At 41.5% G+C, this 17,072-nt stretch overlaps 1 protein-coding gene across 3 annotated transcripts in view; it reads left to right on the top strand.

Moving 5' to 3' along the window:
• Positions 1-17,072, top strand: part of usp43a (ubiquitin specific peptidase 43a) — a 603,671-nt gene that overhangs the window by 379,240 nt on the left and 207,359 nt on the right. The gene's annotated exons all lie outside the window — the stretch shown is intronic.

Below are 17,072 nucleotides of genomic sequence, written 5' to 3'. Positions count from 1 at the left end.
TTTGACACTATATTTCTCCCTGTTCGATTGTTAACTGTGTAAATTATCAGAATGTGGACAAAAGGTGGGTGAATGGAATTGAGATACAGATCAGCCATGATCTGGCAGAACTTTCTCAAGGTGCAGAATGGCTTACTCTTGTTCCTATGTTCCTAAATATTTCATATATATGTGCCTGCAGTTGCAATAAAATTTTCATACAGTTCACTATGTTGCTAGTATACCTATTTGCTTAAACTCATATGGTCATAACACCTTGGTTTGAAATATGTTAAGCTAATCTTGGGTGAATCCTAGAAGATGCTGTGGTACAGCACATTGGTGAGACTGGGCCAAAGTTTCCCCACAAATTTAGCTGCTGTCACCACCATGGCACCATATAGAAGCACTTTGGAAGCAAAAATGAGTTAAAAATGGTTCTAACCCAGATGAATTGAAATCCAAGGTTGGCAGGCAAGATTGTAGCTGAACAATGGGTTATCTTCAAAGAAGAGAGAACTTGGGAAGTCAGGGCACATTCCCACGAAGGGGAAAGGTCAGGCAAACAAATTCAGAGCTCCCTGGATGACAAAAGAGATAGAAATGAAGATGAAGAAGAAAAAGTGTCCTTAAGACAGATTTCAGATGGATAGTACAACTATGAAACAGGCTGAATATAGAGGGTTTACAGGGGAATTCAAAAAGCAAATAAAAGAATGAAAGAGAGTATGAGAAGAAACTGGCAGCTAACATAAAAGGGAATCCAGAAACCTTGTATAGGCATGTAAATAGTATAAAGGTGGTAAGAGGAGGAGGGGGGCTTGAAAGGTTTAAAATTGATAAGGAGGAAGCATTGGATAGGCTGTCTGTACTTGTAAAGTTGATAATGCACTAGGACCGGATGAGTTGCATCCAAGGATGCTAATGGAAGTGAGTGTGGAAATTGTGGAGCCACTGGCTATAATTTTCATTAGACGCCAAGATGGTTTGGCAGAGGACTGGAGAATTGCAAATGTTACATCCTTGCTCAAAAAAAGTGTAAAGATAAACCCAGTAACTACAGGCCAGTTATTTTAACTTCAGTGGTAGAGAAGCTTCTAGACCTGATAATTCGGAACAAAGCTGATAGTCACTTGGGTATATGTGGGTTAATTAAGGAAAGCCAGCATGGATTTGTTACGGGCAAATTGTGTTAAACTAACTTTCTTGAGTTTTTTGATGCAGCAACAGAGTGGGTTGATGAAGATAATGCTATTGATCTGGCTTGCATGGACTCCCAAAAGGCATTTAATAGAGTTCCGCACAACAGATTGTGAGCAAAGTTCGAGCTCGTGGAATATAAGTTACAGTAACAACATAGATACAAAATTGGCTGAGTGACAGGAATCAGAGAGCAGTGGTTAATGGTTGTTTTTCAGACAGGGGGAAGGTTTATAGTGGAGTTCCCCAGGGATCAGTATTAGGACCCCTGCTCCTCCTGTTATATACTGGTGACCAAGACTTTGGTGTACAGAGCCTATTTCCAATTTGCAGATGATACAAAACTTGGAATCCATTATTAAAGAGGTAGTAGCAGGACATTTAGAAAATCGTAATACAGTCAAGCAGAGTTAGCATGGTTTTGTGAAAGGGAAATAGTGTTTGACAAATTTAATTGAGTTCTTTGAGGATGTGACAAACAGAGTGGATAAAGGGGAACCAGTGTATTTAGACTTCAACAAGGCATTCAGTAAGGTGCCACATAAAAGATTACTGTACAAGATAAGAGCATATAGTGTTGAGGATATTATATTAACATGGAGAATTAATAGGCAACAAGAAAGTTGGGATCAAGGGATCATTTTCAGGTTGGCAAACTATAAATAGTGGAGTGCCACAAGGCTCAGTGCTGTGGCCTCAACTATTTAAAATCCATATTGATGACTTAGATGAAGGGATCAACTGAATTGTAGCCAAATTTGTTGATGATACAATGGTAGGTAGGAAAGCAAGTTAGGATATTAAGAGCCTGCAAAGGAATATAGATGGATTAAGTGAGTCAGCAAAAATTTGGCAAATGGAGTATAATGTGGGAAAATGTGAGGTTCTCTGCTTTGGCAGGAAGAATGGAAAGGCAGAATATTATATAAGTGCAGAGAGACTGCAGAATGCTGCAGTCCAGAGGAACCCAAATGTCCTTGTACATGAATCGCAAAAAGTCAGCATGCAGGTGCAACATGTAATTAAGGCAAAATGAATGTTGGCCTTTATTGCAAAGGGGATGGATTACAAAAGTAGGAAAGTCTTGCTACAACTGTACAGGGCATTGTTGAGACTATACCTTGAGTACTGTGTACAGTTTTGGCCCTTAGTTTTTAAGGAGGGACATACTTGCATTGGAGGCATTTCAGAGAAAACTCATCAGGCTGATTCCTGGAATGATGGGGTTGACTTATGAGGCAAGGTTGAGCAGGTTGGTCCTACACTCATTGGAGTTTAGAAGAATGAGAGGTGATCTTATTAAAACAAGAGATTCTGAGGGGGCTTGACAGGGTAGATACTGAGAAGATGTTTGCCCTGATGGGGAAATCTAGAAGTAGGGGGCACAGTTTCAAAATAAGGTTTCTTCCATTTAAGACAGAGATGAGGAGGAATTTATTTTCTCAGAGAGCATTAGTGTTTGAAATTCTCTTGCCCAGTGAGCAGTGGAGGTTGGATCATTGAATATATTCAAGGCTGAGTTGGGCAGACTTCTGATTAACAAGGGAGTCTAGGGTTATGGAGGAAAGTGGAGTTAAGGCCTCATCAGATCAGCCATAATCTTTATTGACTGGCAGAACAGGCTTCAGGTGTCAAATGGCCTATTCCTGCTCCTGTGTCTTATGTTTTTATGTTATGTTGGAAGTATTGTGAACTGTCAGGAGGAGAGTGTAGAACTTCAAAAGGACACAGAGAGGTTGGTGGAATCAGTGGACAAGTGGCAGATGAAATTTAACGCAGAGAAGTGTGAAGTGATTCAATTTGGTAAGAAGAACACGGAAAGACAACGGGTGGAATCGTTTCAGAATTGCACTAAGTGGGCGTATAAAACAACGTTTTACCCATCGGCCACAAAGGTGGGTTTTTGCGCCACATCGTCCTTTTCCCACCTCATTATTTATGCTATCATGAGAAACACGCCGTTTCACTGATGGACTTCCTCTGATTCATCCACCACGCCACGACTTCACTATTTCCTCACGCTGGCCGTCATATTTGAACTATAGCCGCACGCACAGCTCTCAATGCTTGGAGCACAACTCTGCTGCACAGAAGACATGGCCCCGAAAGGCAAAAAGACTGCAGCCCCCTGTTTTTCTGACGGGTCCCTGGACCGTCTATTGATGCCGTGGAGGACCGCCACGATGTCCTGTACCCTCGGGCCACAGGAGGCCCATCAGTGCCACCACTCTGGCTTGGGAGGTGATGGCAGAGGTGGTCAATGCCAACATTGCATGTAAGATGTTGGCCATCCAGTGCAGAAAAAGGATGAATGATCTCATTGGTGCCACCAGGGTAAGGCATCCATCTCACCACTCTAAACCCATACACTCACAAGGCCATCACACATTCACTGGCATCTCACACTCTCACACACACCCTCACATCTCCATCTGGCCTTACCTCATTTGGAGACTGTCTCCTCACCCTCTTGATGCCACTTGCACATATCAGCATGTGCCCCCACACACACCCTGGGATATTCCCTTCCCTAAGCAAGCACGATGCCTAGCAGCCATTGAAAAACTACCCTCGCCTTACAGCTGGCCTGGTGAGTAGAGACCTGCCCATGGGCCCCCCCAACAGTGATGTGGTGCTGCCTGAGAAGCCTGGTGCTGATGACCATGAGTGCTGCCCGAAGTAAGGTAGGGAAACAAACTTCAAAGTCCTGAGTGAAGTACAGCTCACCAGTTGCACGTCGCCTATGTTCAGTGGTGAAACACGCCAGCATGCAATCATGCCAGTGTGCCCGGATAATCCAGCATGGGGTGATGAGTCTGGTGGGCAGGCAAGATGCTGAGATGCAAATGCATTGAAATTAGGCTCCTGATGTGGGACGATGGGAAATGTGGCCTGCCATTGACGGGTGGAGTGGGTGATCACAAACTGGTTTCATTACGGCGTAGAACTGATATTTGGCCTTCTTGCCATATTTTCCACTCATGGCTGCCATGACACTTGATGCCAATGGCTGTGGAAAATTCTGGCCAATATAAAAAAAGGTACAATTCTAACGATGGTGCAGGAGCAGAGGGACCAGAGTGTATACATGCATAAATCATTGAAGCTTTTCCTTAGAGAAGAGAAGGTTAAGAGCCAATTTAATGGAGGCATTCAGAATCAAGAGTGGCCTGGACAGAGTACATAGGGAAACACTGTTTCCATTGGTGGAAGAATCGATAACCAGAGAATTAAAGTAATTGTCAAAAGAAGCAATGGCAACATGTGGAAAAACTTTTATGCAGAAAGTGGTTAGATCTGGATGCACTGCCTAAGAGTGTGGTGGAGACACTCAAGATGAAATTTGATTATTATCTGAAAAGGAAGAATGTACAGGTCTACATGGAGAAGACGGGTTAGTAGCTCTAGTTAAAATGCTCCTTCAAAAATTCAGTAGAGACATGATGGACCAAATGGTGGTCTTCTGTGCTGTAACTATTCTATGATTTTATAAGTGCCTGCCTATGTCCAGACCCCATTTTGTGTCATTTTCTGGTGTAAATGGTAATTGTGCATTGAGCACAGTTAGAAAATGTGATCTTTGAAATTTCACAGCAATACGGGTTGATGGGAGGAAGTGAATAGAGTAACTGTTGTGCCACATCAAGAACCCTTTGTAGGATAATGTGTGTACTGCTTTGAATCTTCAAATATACAGGAAGCTTCCATAAGGTAATGGAGCAAAATGGGATATGAAGAGGCCAGTTGTACATGAAATAATTTATTTCATTCTTAGACCTAGTTCAAAGAAAAAAAATACAGCTCTGAAGTAGGAACAAAATTCCATTGCTGAGCAAATGATGCACCACATGGGTAGTTCAGAATTTAAATATAAAAGAACATATTTTGAGTGCAGATATTTGAAATTCTAATCACTTTCATTTTATCTGGCTGGCTTTCTAAAACTTAATATTTTTATCTAAGTGTACAACATAAGGGATTCAAATTATGTCAATTGCACTTGTTTGCATGGCTCCGAGGAGGCTTCAGAAATTAAGCTGGTTCATTTAAGGCACAAGACCACACTAGACATGTTTTGAAAGCTTTTGACTTTATTTTTGAAACTTACTAAGAAAACGACTACTGTTCTGCAATATAACTAGCAAATGGTTCTCTATGTTTTTAAAAGATGTTTTCAGTCATTTAAAATCCAGGTACCCATACATGGAGAATTGATGAAAATGTTTTTTTGTGATAAACCCATTTTAGGGGGAGGTGGTGGCATTGTGGTATTGTCATTGGACTGGCATTCTAGACACCCAGGGTAATGCTACGAAGGCAGGTGGTGAAATTTGAATTCAATAAAAATCTAGAGTTAAAAGCTTGATGACGACCATGAAACCATTGCCGATTGTCTTAAAAATCCACCTGGTTCACTAATGTCCTTTAGGGAAGAAAATCTGCCATCCTTACCTGGTCTGGCCTTCATGGGACACCAGACCCACAGCAATGCGGTTGGCTCTTAAATGCCCCCTTAATGAGGGCAGTTGGGGATGGGCAATAAATGCTGGCCTAGCCAGCAACATCCATATCCCATGAATGAATTAAAAAAGTAGTATTAATAAAACTGTATCAAGTTCAAGTAAATAAGTATTTTTTGAAGCAGAGCTTATATTTGGAAAATAATTGTGTTTTACAACTCTGCTCAATTGCACTGGGAAACTTTTGGCCTCTATGTTTAGGTTGCACAAGGATGATGGATGTTTGATCTAGCACCAGTTTTATAGACTCGCCTGCTGTGGGCTTCCCATACCTCTGGGAGAAGGTAAAGAATGCCCTCCTAAAATGATGTTCAAAGAACTTTTTGGGAACTGTCAAACTCAGTCACTTCCCCCATTGCTGCAATTGGAAGGTTGTTTTGCCTGTTTGGGGAATCTAGGGGAAAGATCCCCCCCCCCCCCCTTAGGGGGTAGAACAGGCACGGGTGGGAGCGCCACTGCTTGGCACCCCTGATTGGGGGCACGCTGCCATTTTAGGTGGGCGGGCCAGTTAAGGCCCGCCCAACATGGCGTCTGCTCGGAAGCACTACGTTCTCCCTGTGCTTGGGAGTGGGGAGGCGGGGTGGGGGGGGGGTGGGGGGTTCCCTCAGCCAGGAGTATGCTGTTGCGCGCTGCACACGAAAGAGTGCACTCATTTCCCTCAGGCTAAGTGCTGCCTCAGGGAGATCGGCTCGGAATTAAAATTTGTAACACATGATTTTAAAATATCTCCCTGAGATGCCCCTACTCATGTGATACTGTCCCATGGATGAGGTTTGATGCTTTTTCTGAAGCCCGCTAGGGCTCTCGGCCTGCCCGCCAGCCTTAAGATTGGATGGGCAGGTCCATTAATGACTTTAATTAGTTTTCCAATGGTCTCAATAGGCCGTTGACAGGTCGGCAGGTGCACAGCTGATTCGGCTGTGCTCCCGCCGACCTGAAAATGGAAATGACGCGGGGTGATGTCAGGAGTTCCACCCAATGTCATCCAGAGTCATCCCACCCCCGCTCTCCGACTGGAAGATCCTGCCCTAGATCACAGGGACAGTATCGGGATGAGGGTTTGATCATTTAGTACTGAGATGAGGAGAACTTCCTTCTTGCAGGCAGCTATGAACCTTTGGAACCTTCTAATACAGTGGATGGTGGATGCTGCATCGTGAATATATTTAACGCTGAAATAAATACATTTTTGATCTCTTGGGGAATCGAGGGATACCGTGAGCATGCAGGAAAATGGCGTTGAGGTAGAAAATTAACCATAATCATATTGAATTGTGAAGCAAGCTCAAGGGACTGTATAGCCTATCACTGCACCTGTTTCTTATATTCTTAATTGAGTGTGTGTCAGGAAAACAGGTAGAAAATGGGGTCATGTATGTAAAAAAAAAAACATGCAAACATTTTCTGCTTTGTTTAAATTAAGAGAACTGGATGTCCTATGGAAAAATCAGACTGTCCAGTAGCAAGATCGACATGGGTAAACCCTAATATGTTCCACTATGTTAGCTGAATAGCTTGAGAGCAACACAATTTAAAATGAATTCCCTCTAACAAATTGTAATTGACCTGAAGCAGGCTTTACTGTATCCTCATCAACTCACTGGGAGTATTGGACTGAAGAAAATTTACTGGTATTGCTTTTTAAAAGCAAATAATTTTGAATACGGTTCCCAGGAGGTACAAATTGTTATTGTATCTGTTTCAATTTGACATTTTGACTTCCAAATATGGGAACTCTGATAGGATATTATGTCACGTAAATGTATTAATCCTTTCCTGAAAGAGATCAGTGAATAGAATTCTAGTTTTTTGTAACTAAGGGAATGAAGGGTTTTGAAATGGTCCCTTATTGCTTACAGCTTTGTTAGATAGGCATGTGAGGTGCAAAGCTTCTGGAGAATACAAATGCTTCACCTTGAAGATTTGGTTGTACACACAGTCTGTGCAGTGATTTCTTTTTAATTAGCCTTAGCCAGTAACGTTTGCTCACAAACACTCATTTTTATACAAACTAGTTGTCTGAACACCTGGTTCAAAGTTTTTGAGTATTATAGTGAAATAGTGCCTGAGCTGTCATACTCAGAGGAGGTAAACATTTGGGTTTTTTGGCTTCACCAACTCAAATTCCGATCATGTATTGCTCAGATTTCAAGGGTAACATGCAATTTTTCTAGGCTAGAAAACTAATACATTGTTCCCTTCCTCCACAAGATGATGAAAAGGAACAACTATATATTCACCATGAAAACATCAGGGACTAAATGCATACTTATCACTAAACAGGGATATGTACCCATGATAAAACTGCTGTGAGTTGCATCTCTGATCTGTCACTGACCACGAGAGCCTTGCCTCCCTAACCTGAACTCCACTTACTCATATTAACAGTTTTCAAGTTGCTTCATTTTTGTTTCTAGTTACATGCCCAGTGTGAGATGACTTTGTGATCTAGGATGTAATAGAAGCCTGCTGGTTACTGCTTTTCTGTGGTGAAGCAGAACTTCAGTGGAGCAACTCAGTGTCCTTGTAGCATCAAAGGCTCGGTTAAAAGATGATGAAAAAGCTCCTTAAGATTTAAGTTCTCTATAAACGTTTGAGGCAGATTAAAGTTCGGTATAAGTTGAGCTGATTATGTATTATATATTTCTTGCTCCTGGTGTGATTAGAAATTTAAAAAATATGTTTAACTAGTCTTAGCTTTGTTTTGTACCTTTCAGAATAGACAGGTGTACATGGTGGGTATGCTGTGCAACCTCTTGAGCAATATCACTGCAAAGGAAATGTTTAATCTGGTGACATAGCCCTAGTACAGGTGAAAATTTTAGTTTGTAAAAAAGTAATTCTTCCCGTTAAACTGCATTTTACTGTGAACTCTTATTAAAGGATTTGAAAAAGATTCTAAATCGTAACGGTGGGTAGAACCTTAATATTGTTTCAGAATTGTACAACATGATAGTCAATTACGGCCTTGCAATGGATTAGCTGCTTTGTTTCAATAAAAATAGCATTGTTTATTGGTGGTTTTACATTATTTTCAAATCTATACAAATTTATACCTGTATCAATACTTTATACAAGCCCCCACTCACCCTGATATATTTAACCCTACCAGCAGTCTGTTATTCTCCTCATGCACTTATCAAGCTTTCTGTTAAATGAATCTGTTATTTTCCTAAAGTACTCCATCCTAACCCTCTGGGGAAAGAAGTTTGACCTGAATTCCTATTGGATTTATTAGTGATGATCATATTTATATTATCCTACTGGAAATGCTCAGCAGGCCTGGCGGCATCTGCAGAGAGAAAAACTGAGATGATGTTTTGAATATGACTTCTTTAGAACTGCATTTTTATATGCATTAATTTATAACATTAGTTTTGGGCTCGCCCACAAATGGAAGCATCTTTACTACATCTATCCTATCAAACCCCTTCATGATTTGAAAGGCCTCCATTCAGTCACCCCTCAGCCTTCTGTTTTCTAGGGAAGAGTCCCAGCCTATTCAGTCTATTCCCATAGTTGTAGCTTCACAGTTCTGGTATCATACATGTAAATCTTTTACTGTACCTTCTCTAGTCCTTTTTGTAATATGGAAATCAGAACCAATACTCTCTATAAGGGAACCAAGGTTCTACATAACATTTCTGCTTTTCACTTTTGTTCCTCTTGAAATGTCCTTGAAACACTGACATCAGTGATGTACGAAAAGACTTGTGCCCCCATTCAATATTGAGGATGGCGAATTTTAATGTTTTTTTTTGTGCAGCTGACCTATTGTGTCCTCAGAAATGTAATGTGAACAGTGGTGATTAAAACATGTGCGACAATAACCTCCAAAGCTTACAGAATCTAATTATGCTGACTCTCTCTCTCCTCTTAAGCTTCTATACCATATTTTAGTGTACAAACTTGACATATTGTCACAGAGGGGGTTACAAACCAGCAACACTATCTACCCAGCAGGGTCTACAACCATTTCAAAAACAGCATCACTGACAGGCAAGGTCATTACTGACGCCAAATACATGATATGAGAATTTACATCGAAGCAGCACAGCAGCCTCTTCAAAAAAATAAATTGCTGACTGCATCTTCTGTCCAAACGAAACTCCCAGATACATATGTTTTGATTTTGGAGTTCAAGTTCAGCCTTTCTTTTACTACTCCATGCTTTCGTGCCTTCCCTTCTAATGTACCAAATACATTTTTGCAAGTTTGGTACGTAATGCATTAAATTTTTTCTTTACTCCTTGGGCTACTAGAATCAGGGGATTTATGTTGTGACGCAAATTGGGCCCATCTGCTCGACTATGAACATTGAGTCGTCACTTAAATGGCTTCACAATGTTCTCTCAGTGTTAATCCAACTCTATAAATAATATCCTGTAAGCAGACACTGGCTTTAACCAAATGGGCAAGCTGAGAATGATCCATGTGTTTTCTTGTTTCTTTAGAAATAGTTTGATTGTAGTCACAAAATTCTGTTTTCATTGGAAATTTTCATTCGAGCAAATACTAAGTTGAAAACTAGTATTTTTTCAGGGAAAAAAAGGACAAAGAAAATCAAATGGTCTCTGAGGGATTTTTTAAGAGTAAAAGCACTATTCAATAGCAGGGAGGTATTTCTATATTTAACCTATTTCTGCACTTGTTCTGTTTTCTCACTAGCTGTATGCACTGCCTTATATCAGTGGCAAGCTGCTTAGTAGATGTATATAGAACCTTTCAGTCAGTTGCATATTGAAACATGGACATCTGCAGGAAATTTACAAATGATGCATAGTTTTGATTTCCACTTAAAATATAAAAGGGTGATATTCCACTGTGCCTTGGAGCTGATAGATGGCACTAAGTTACGAGGGTAGGAGCAGTAAGGACAATTTCTTCTGGCTGCTATGTGTTAGTGACATTGTGACTGTGCCAGAAACATCTCCTGTGTTCAGTCTTTGCAGACAAATTGCACAAGAAAAATTTTTGTACAACAAAGATTTGAAAATTTTGTTAAAAAATAGTTATCAGAGGGAACCTTGCAAGTGTGTTCAGATCTGACAAATGCATAATAACCAAAGGATATGTTCACCATAGTGCATTTGTATGATTGTGCATTTGCACTTTTTTTTCTAACATTTCTAGAATTCTAGATACATGTGTAGAAAGACATAAGCCTACCATTAATAAATCCACTTTAAAGACAAGTTTAAGCAAGCAGAGAGAATTGGCAGAAGACCACTGTGGATCAGTGCAGGAGAGATTATTAGTACAAGAAACCCCATTGTGTTTGTCAGGCTGCTGAAGTTACAGATTTGGGAGCAGCATTAGCACAGGTAGAGCCAGGACATCCAAGGTCATAGGAAAAGCACACTGTGATGCACAATTATCTAAAGCAACATATATACTCAGGCAGCAAAGCTACATTGATTTTACAAAGGAACAATGTGTGACCATGCTGCAATGCACTAAGAACTTGCATTTATTTAGCATCTTTCACATCCTCAGGATATCCTATTGCATTTGTCAGCCCATGCTTTGAACTGTTGTTATGTAGGGCAGCGTTCAAGGAGCCTCAAATCCTGAGGTTCTTGCAAACTGTGTGGACGAGAGCAGGGAGGATGAACGAACTGGACACGACACCATGGTACAGGGAGCCATTCAAGTGGGGGAAGAAAATAGGAATGTAGTAGTGGTAGGGGCAGTATAATTAGGGAGATAGATACTGTTCTCTGCAGCCATGAGTGTGAGTCCCGAAGGCTGTGTTGCCTGTCCGGTGCCAGGGTTAAGGACACATCCTCAGGGCTGAGAGGAAAAAGCTGGAATCAGATGTAACAGTATTACAGTTGAATAAAGGCAACTACAGAGGCATGAGGGAGGAGCCGGCCAGAATTGACTGGGAGATGAGTCTAGCAGGAAAGATAGTGGAACAGCAATGGCAGAAGTTTCTGGGAGTAATTTGGGAGACACAGCAAAAATTCATCCCTAGGACAAGAAGCATACTAAAGGGAGGACGAGGCAACCATGGCTGACAAGGGAAGTCAGGGACAGCATAAAAGCTAAAGAGAAAGCATACAATGTGGCGAAGAGCAGTGGGAAATCAGGGGATTGGGAAGCCTACAAAGACCAACAGAGGACAACTAAAAAAGAAATAAGGAGGGAGAAGATTAAATATGAAGGTAAACTAGCCAGTAATATAAAAGAAGATTGCAAGAGTTTTTTTTAGATATATAAAGGGTAAGAGAGAGGCAAAAGTGGACATTGGGCTGCTGGAAAATGACGCTGGAGAAGTGGTAGTGGGGAACAAAAAAATGGTGCAGGAACTGAATAGATACTTTGCGTCAGTCTTCACAGTGGAAGACACGAGTGACATCCCCAAAGTTCAAGAGAGTTGGGGGGCAGAGGTGAGTTTGGTGGCCATTACCAAGGAGAAGGTGCTAGGAAAACTGAAAGGTCTGAAGGTGGATAAATCACCTGGACCAGATGGATTACACCTCAGAGTTCTGAAGGAGATAGCTGAAGAGATAGTGGAGGCGTTAGTGGTGATGTTTCAGGAATCACTGGAGTCAGGGAGGGTCCCAGAGGACTGGAAAATCGCTAATGTAACCCCCGTTTAAGAAGGGAGTCAGGCAAAAGACAGGAAATTACAGGCCGATTAACCTGACCTCAGTCATCTGTAAGATTTCAGAGTCCATTATTAAGGATGAGATTTCAGAATACTTGGAAGTGCATGGTAAAATCAGGCAAAGTCAGCATGGTTTCATCAACGGGAGGTCATGCCTGACAAATCTGTTAGAATTCTTTGAGGAGGTAACAAGTAGGTTAGACAAAGGAGAGCCAATGGATGTTATCTACTTGGACTTCCAGAAGGCCTTTGACAAGGTGCCGCACAGGAGGCTGCTCAGTAAGATAAGAGCCCATGGTGTTAGAAGCAAGGTACAAGCATGGATAGAAGATTGGCTGTCTGGCAGGAGGCAGAGAGTGGGGATAAGGGGTTCCTTCTCAGGATGGCGGCTGGTGACTAGTGGAGTTCCGCAGGGGTCAGTGTTGGGACCACAATTTTTCACTTTATACATTAATGATCTAGATGAAGCAACTGAGGGCATCCTGGCTAAGTTTGCAGATGATACAAAGATAGGTGGAGGGACGGATAGTATTGAGGAGGCGGGGAGGCTGCAGAAGGATTTGGACAGGTTAGGAGAATGGGCAAAGAAGTGGCAGATGGAATACAACGTGGGGAAGTGTGAGGTCATGCACTTTGGTAGAAAGAATAGAGGCATAGACTATTTTCTAAATGGGGAGATAATTCAGAAATCTGGAGTGCAAAGGGACTTGGGAGTCCTAGTCCAGGATTCTCTTAAGGTTAACTTGCAGGTTGAGTCGGTAGTTAGGAAGGCAAAAGCAATGTTGGCATTTATTTCGAGAGGATTAGAATATAAAAGCAGGGATGTGCTGGTAAGGCTTTATAAGGCTCTGGTCAGACCACATTTAGAATATTGTGAGCGATTTTGGGCCCCGTATCTCAGGAAGGATGCGCTGGCCCTGGAAAGGGTCCAGAAGAGGTTCACGAATACCATCCCAGGAATGAAAGGCTTAACGTATGAGGAACGTTTGAGGACTCTGGGTCTATACTCGATGGAGTTTAGAAGGATGAGGGGGGATCTGATTGAAACTTACAGAATACTGAAAGGCCTGGATAGAGTGGACGTGGGGAAGATGTTTCCATTAGTAGGAGAGACTAGGACCAGAGGGCACAGCTTCAGAGTACAGGGAAGACCTTTTAGAACAGAGATGAGGAGAAACTTCTTTAGTCAGAGAGTGGTGAATCTATGGAATTCATTACCACAGAAGGCTGTGGAGGCCAGGTCATTGAGTGTATTTAAGACCGAGATAGATAGGTTCTTGATTGGTAAGGGGATCAAAAGTTATGGGGAGAAGGCGGGAGAATGGGGTTGAGAAACTTGTCAGCCATGATTGAATGGCGGAGCAGACTCGATGGGCCGAATGGCCTAATTTCTGCTCCTATGTCTTATGGTCTTATGGCTGGAGAGGAAGTTGGAGTGGGAGGGGAGGGGAGGGATCCCGTTGTCGTCATCCAAATTGGTACCAACAATGCTGATAGGACTAGAAAGGAGGTTCTGCTGAAAGAATTTGAACAGTTAGGAGCTAAATTAAAAGCAGAACCTCCATGGTGGTAATCTCACGATTATTACCTGAACCACGGGCAAACTGGGGTAGGTTAAATAAAGTCAAGGAGTTAAATGTGTGACTCAAAGGTTTGTGTGGGAGGAATGGGTTTTCAGTTCGTGGGGCACTGGCATCAGTACTTGGGTAGAAGGGAGCTGTTCCAGTGGGATGGGCTTCACTTGAACCATACTGGGATCAGTGTTCTGGCGAACCGAATAACTAGGGCTGTAGAGAGGGCTTTAAACTAAATAGAGAGGGGGGAGGGTTCTGGAGAGGGGATAAGTGTACAAACATAAAAAACGAACAACAGCCAATAGGGTCAAAGGGGGAAAAATTAGTAAAAAAGGCACAATTAATGGCTCTTTACTTAAAAGTATTCAGAACAAAATAAATGAATTAACAGCACAAATAGAGATTAATGGGTATGATCTTAGAGCCATTACGGAGACATGGTTACAATGAGATCAAAGCTGGGAACTAAATATTTAGGGGTATGTGACAGCAAGGAAAGTATAGTGGGCTAGCTTTGTTAGCACGAGATGGAATAAGTATGATAGCAAGAAATTACCTTGGATTGGAAGATGTGGAATCCATATGGCTGGAAGTAAGAAATAACAAGGGGAAGAAGACACTGGTGGGAGTAATCTTTTGGCCCCCGAACAGCAGCTATGCTGTCGGACAGAGAATAAATCAGGAGATAATGAGGGCATGTGAAAAAAAGGCAGTATATTAATCATGTAAATTGGAAAAATCAAATTGGCAGAAGTAGGCATGAGCAAGAGTTCATAAAGTGTTTTCGAGACAGTTTTCTGGAACAATATGTTGTAGATTCAACCAAGGATCAGGCTATTTTGGATCTGGTAATGTGTAATGAGGCAGTTTTAATAAATGATCTCAGAGTAAAAGATCCCCTAGGAAATAGTGACGAAAACATGGTGGAATTTAGCATTTAGTTTGAGAGTGAGGAACTTAGTTCGGAAACATCTGTGCTAAACTTAAATTAGGATAATTACAAAGGAATGAGGACAGAGTTGGCTGGAGTGGACTGGGAAAGGAATTTAACAGAAAAGACGGTTGATGAACAATGGAAGATGTTTAAGAAAATAGTTCATGACTCACAACAAAAATATATCCCAGTGAGGAAGAAGGATTGTAGGAGGGGGATCAACCAACCATGGTTAATCAAGGATGTTAAGGATAGTATCAAAGTGAAAGAAAAAGCATACAATGTGGCAAAGATTAGTGGTAAGCCAGAGGATTGGGAAAGTTTTAAACCAACAGAAGATGACCAACAAAATAATAAGAGAGAAAATAAACTTTGAGGGTAAACTAGCAAGTAATATAAAAACAGACAGTAAGAACTTCTTTAAATATATAAAAAGGAAGAAAAAGGCCAAAGTCAATATAAGCTCCTTAGAGAATGAAGCTGGGGAAATAATGATGGGGAATCAGGAAATGGCAGAGGAGTTTCATAAATACTTTGCATCAGTCTTCACGGTAAAAGACACTAATAGCATATCAAAAATACTAAATAATGGGGCAAAAGATAAATAAATTCAATAACTGTTAATAGAGAAAAAGTACTAGGGAAACTAATGGGGCTAAAGGCCGATAAGTCACCTGGACCTGATGGGTTGCATCCTAAGATATTAAAGGAAATAGCTGCAGAGGTAGTGGATGCACTGCTAGTAATCTTCCAAGAGTCTTTAGATTCTGGAAAAGTCCCAGAGGATTGGAGAGCGGCCAGTGTGAATCCTTATTCAAAAAGGAAGGGAGACAAAAAACAGGCAACTATAGGCCAGTTAGCTTAACATCTGTCATTGGGAAAATGTTAGTCTATTATAAAGGATGTGCTAGCAGAGCATTTATAAGTACATAATCTATTCTAATCTAATCAAGCTGAGTCAGCATGGCTTCATGAAGGGGAAATTATGCCTAACAGACTTATTAGAATTCTTTGAGGAGGTAACAAGCAGGATAGATAAAGGAGAACCAGTAGATTTCCAAAAGGCGTTCGATAAGATACCACACATAAGGCTACTTAATAAGATAAGAACCCATGGTGTTGGGGTTAGAATATTAGCATGGATAGAGGACTGGCTAATAGAAGACAGAGAGTTAGGATAGGGGGCATTTTCAGGATGGTGACCTGTAACTAGTTGAGTGCCACAGGGATCAGTGCTGGGGCCTCAATTATTTACAATATATATTAATGACTTGGATGAGGGAAATGAATATGCTATTGCCATGTTTGTGGATGACGTAAAAATAAGTGGGAAGGCAAGTGGTGAGGATGACAAAAAGTCTGCAGAAGGATATGGACAGGTTAAGTGAGTGGTCAAAATGTGGTATATACTGTGAGAAAGTGTGAGGTTCTGCATTTTGGCAGGAAGAAAAGAGGAGCTAAATATTATTTAAATGGAGAAGGACTGAAGAAAGCTGCAGCACAGGGGGATTTTGGGGTCCTTGTGCATGAATCCCAAAAAGCTAGCATACAAGTTCAACAGGTAATAGGGAGGAGGGAAAATTGAATGTTGGCCTTTATTTCAAAGGGAATGGAGTATATAAATAGTGAAGTCTTGCTAAAACCATACAAGGCGCGAGTTAGACCACACCTAGAATACTGTGAACAGCTTTGGTCCCCTTATCTAAGGAAAGATATACTGACATTGGAGGCAGTCCAGAGAAGGTTCACTAGTTTCCTGGGTATGGAGGGATTTCCTTATGAGGAGAGGTTGAGTTGGCTGAGCTGTACTCATTGGAATTTAGAAGAATGAGAGGCGACCTTATTGAAACATAAGATTCTTAGGGAGTTTGACAGGGTAGATGCTGAGAAGTAGACTCTGAGAGCTTAGGACCAGAGGGCATAATCTCAGAGTAAGGGGTGCCCATTTAAAACAGAGCTGAGGAGGAATTTCTTCGTCCAGAGGGTAATCAATCTGTGGAATTCTTTACTGCAGAGGGCTGTAGAGGCTGGGTTGTTAAGTATATTCAAGGTTGATATCGACAGATTTTTAATCAGTAAGGGAATCAACGGTTATGGGGAAAAGGCAGGAAAGTGGAGTTGTGGATTATCAGATCAGCCATGATCTCACTGAATGGTGGAGCAGACTTGGTGGCTGAATGGCCTACTTCTGCTCCTACGTTTTATGGTCTAGGGCAGGCAATCTGGGTGTAAATGGTTTGAAGATTATTGGG

The sequence above is a fragment of the Carcharodon carcharias genome, chromosome 22 (assembly GCF_017639515.1).
Source record: "Carcharodon carcharias isolate sCarCar2 chromosome 22, sCarCar2.pri, whole genome shotgun sequence".
In the NCBI taxonomy this organism is placed as follows: domain Eukaryota; kingdom Metazoa; phylum Chordata; class Chondrichthyes; order Lamniformes; family Lamnidae; genus Carcharodon; species Carcharodon carcharias.
Note: the sequence above shows the minus strand (reverse complement) of the source record. Positions and strands in the feature narration are given on the sequence as shown.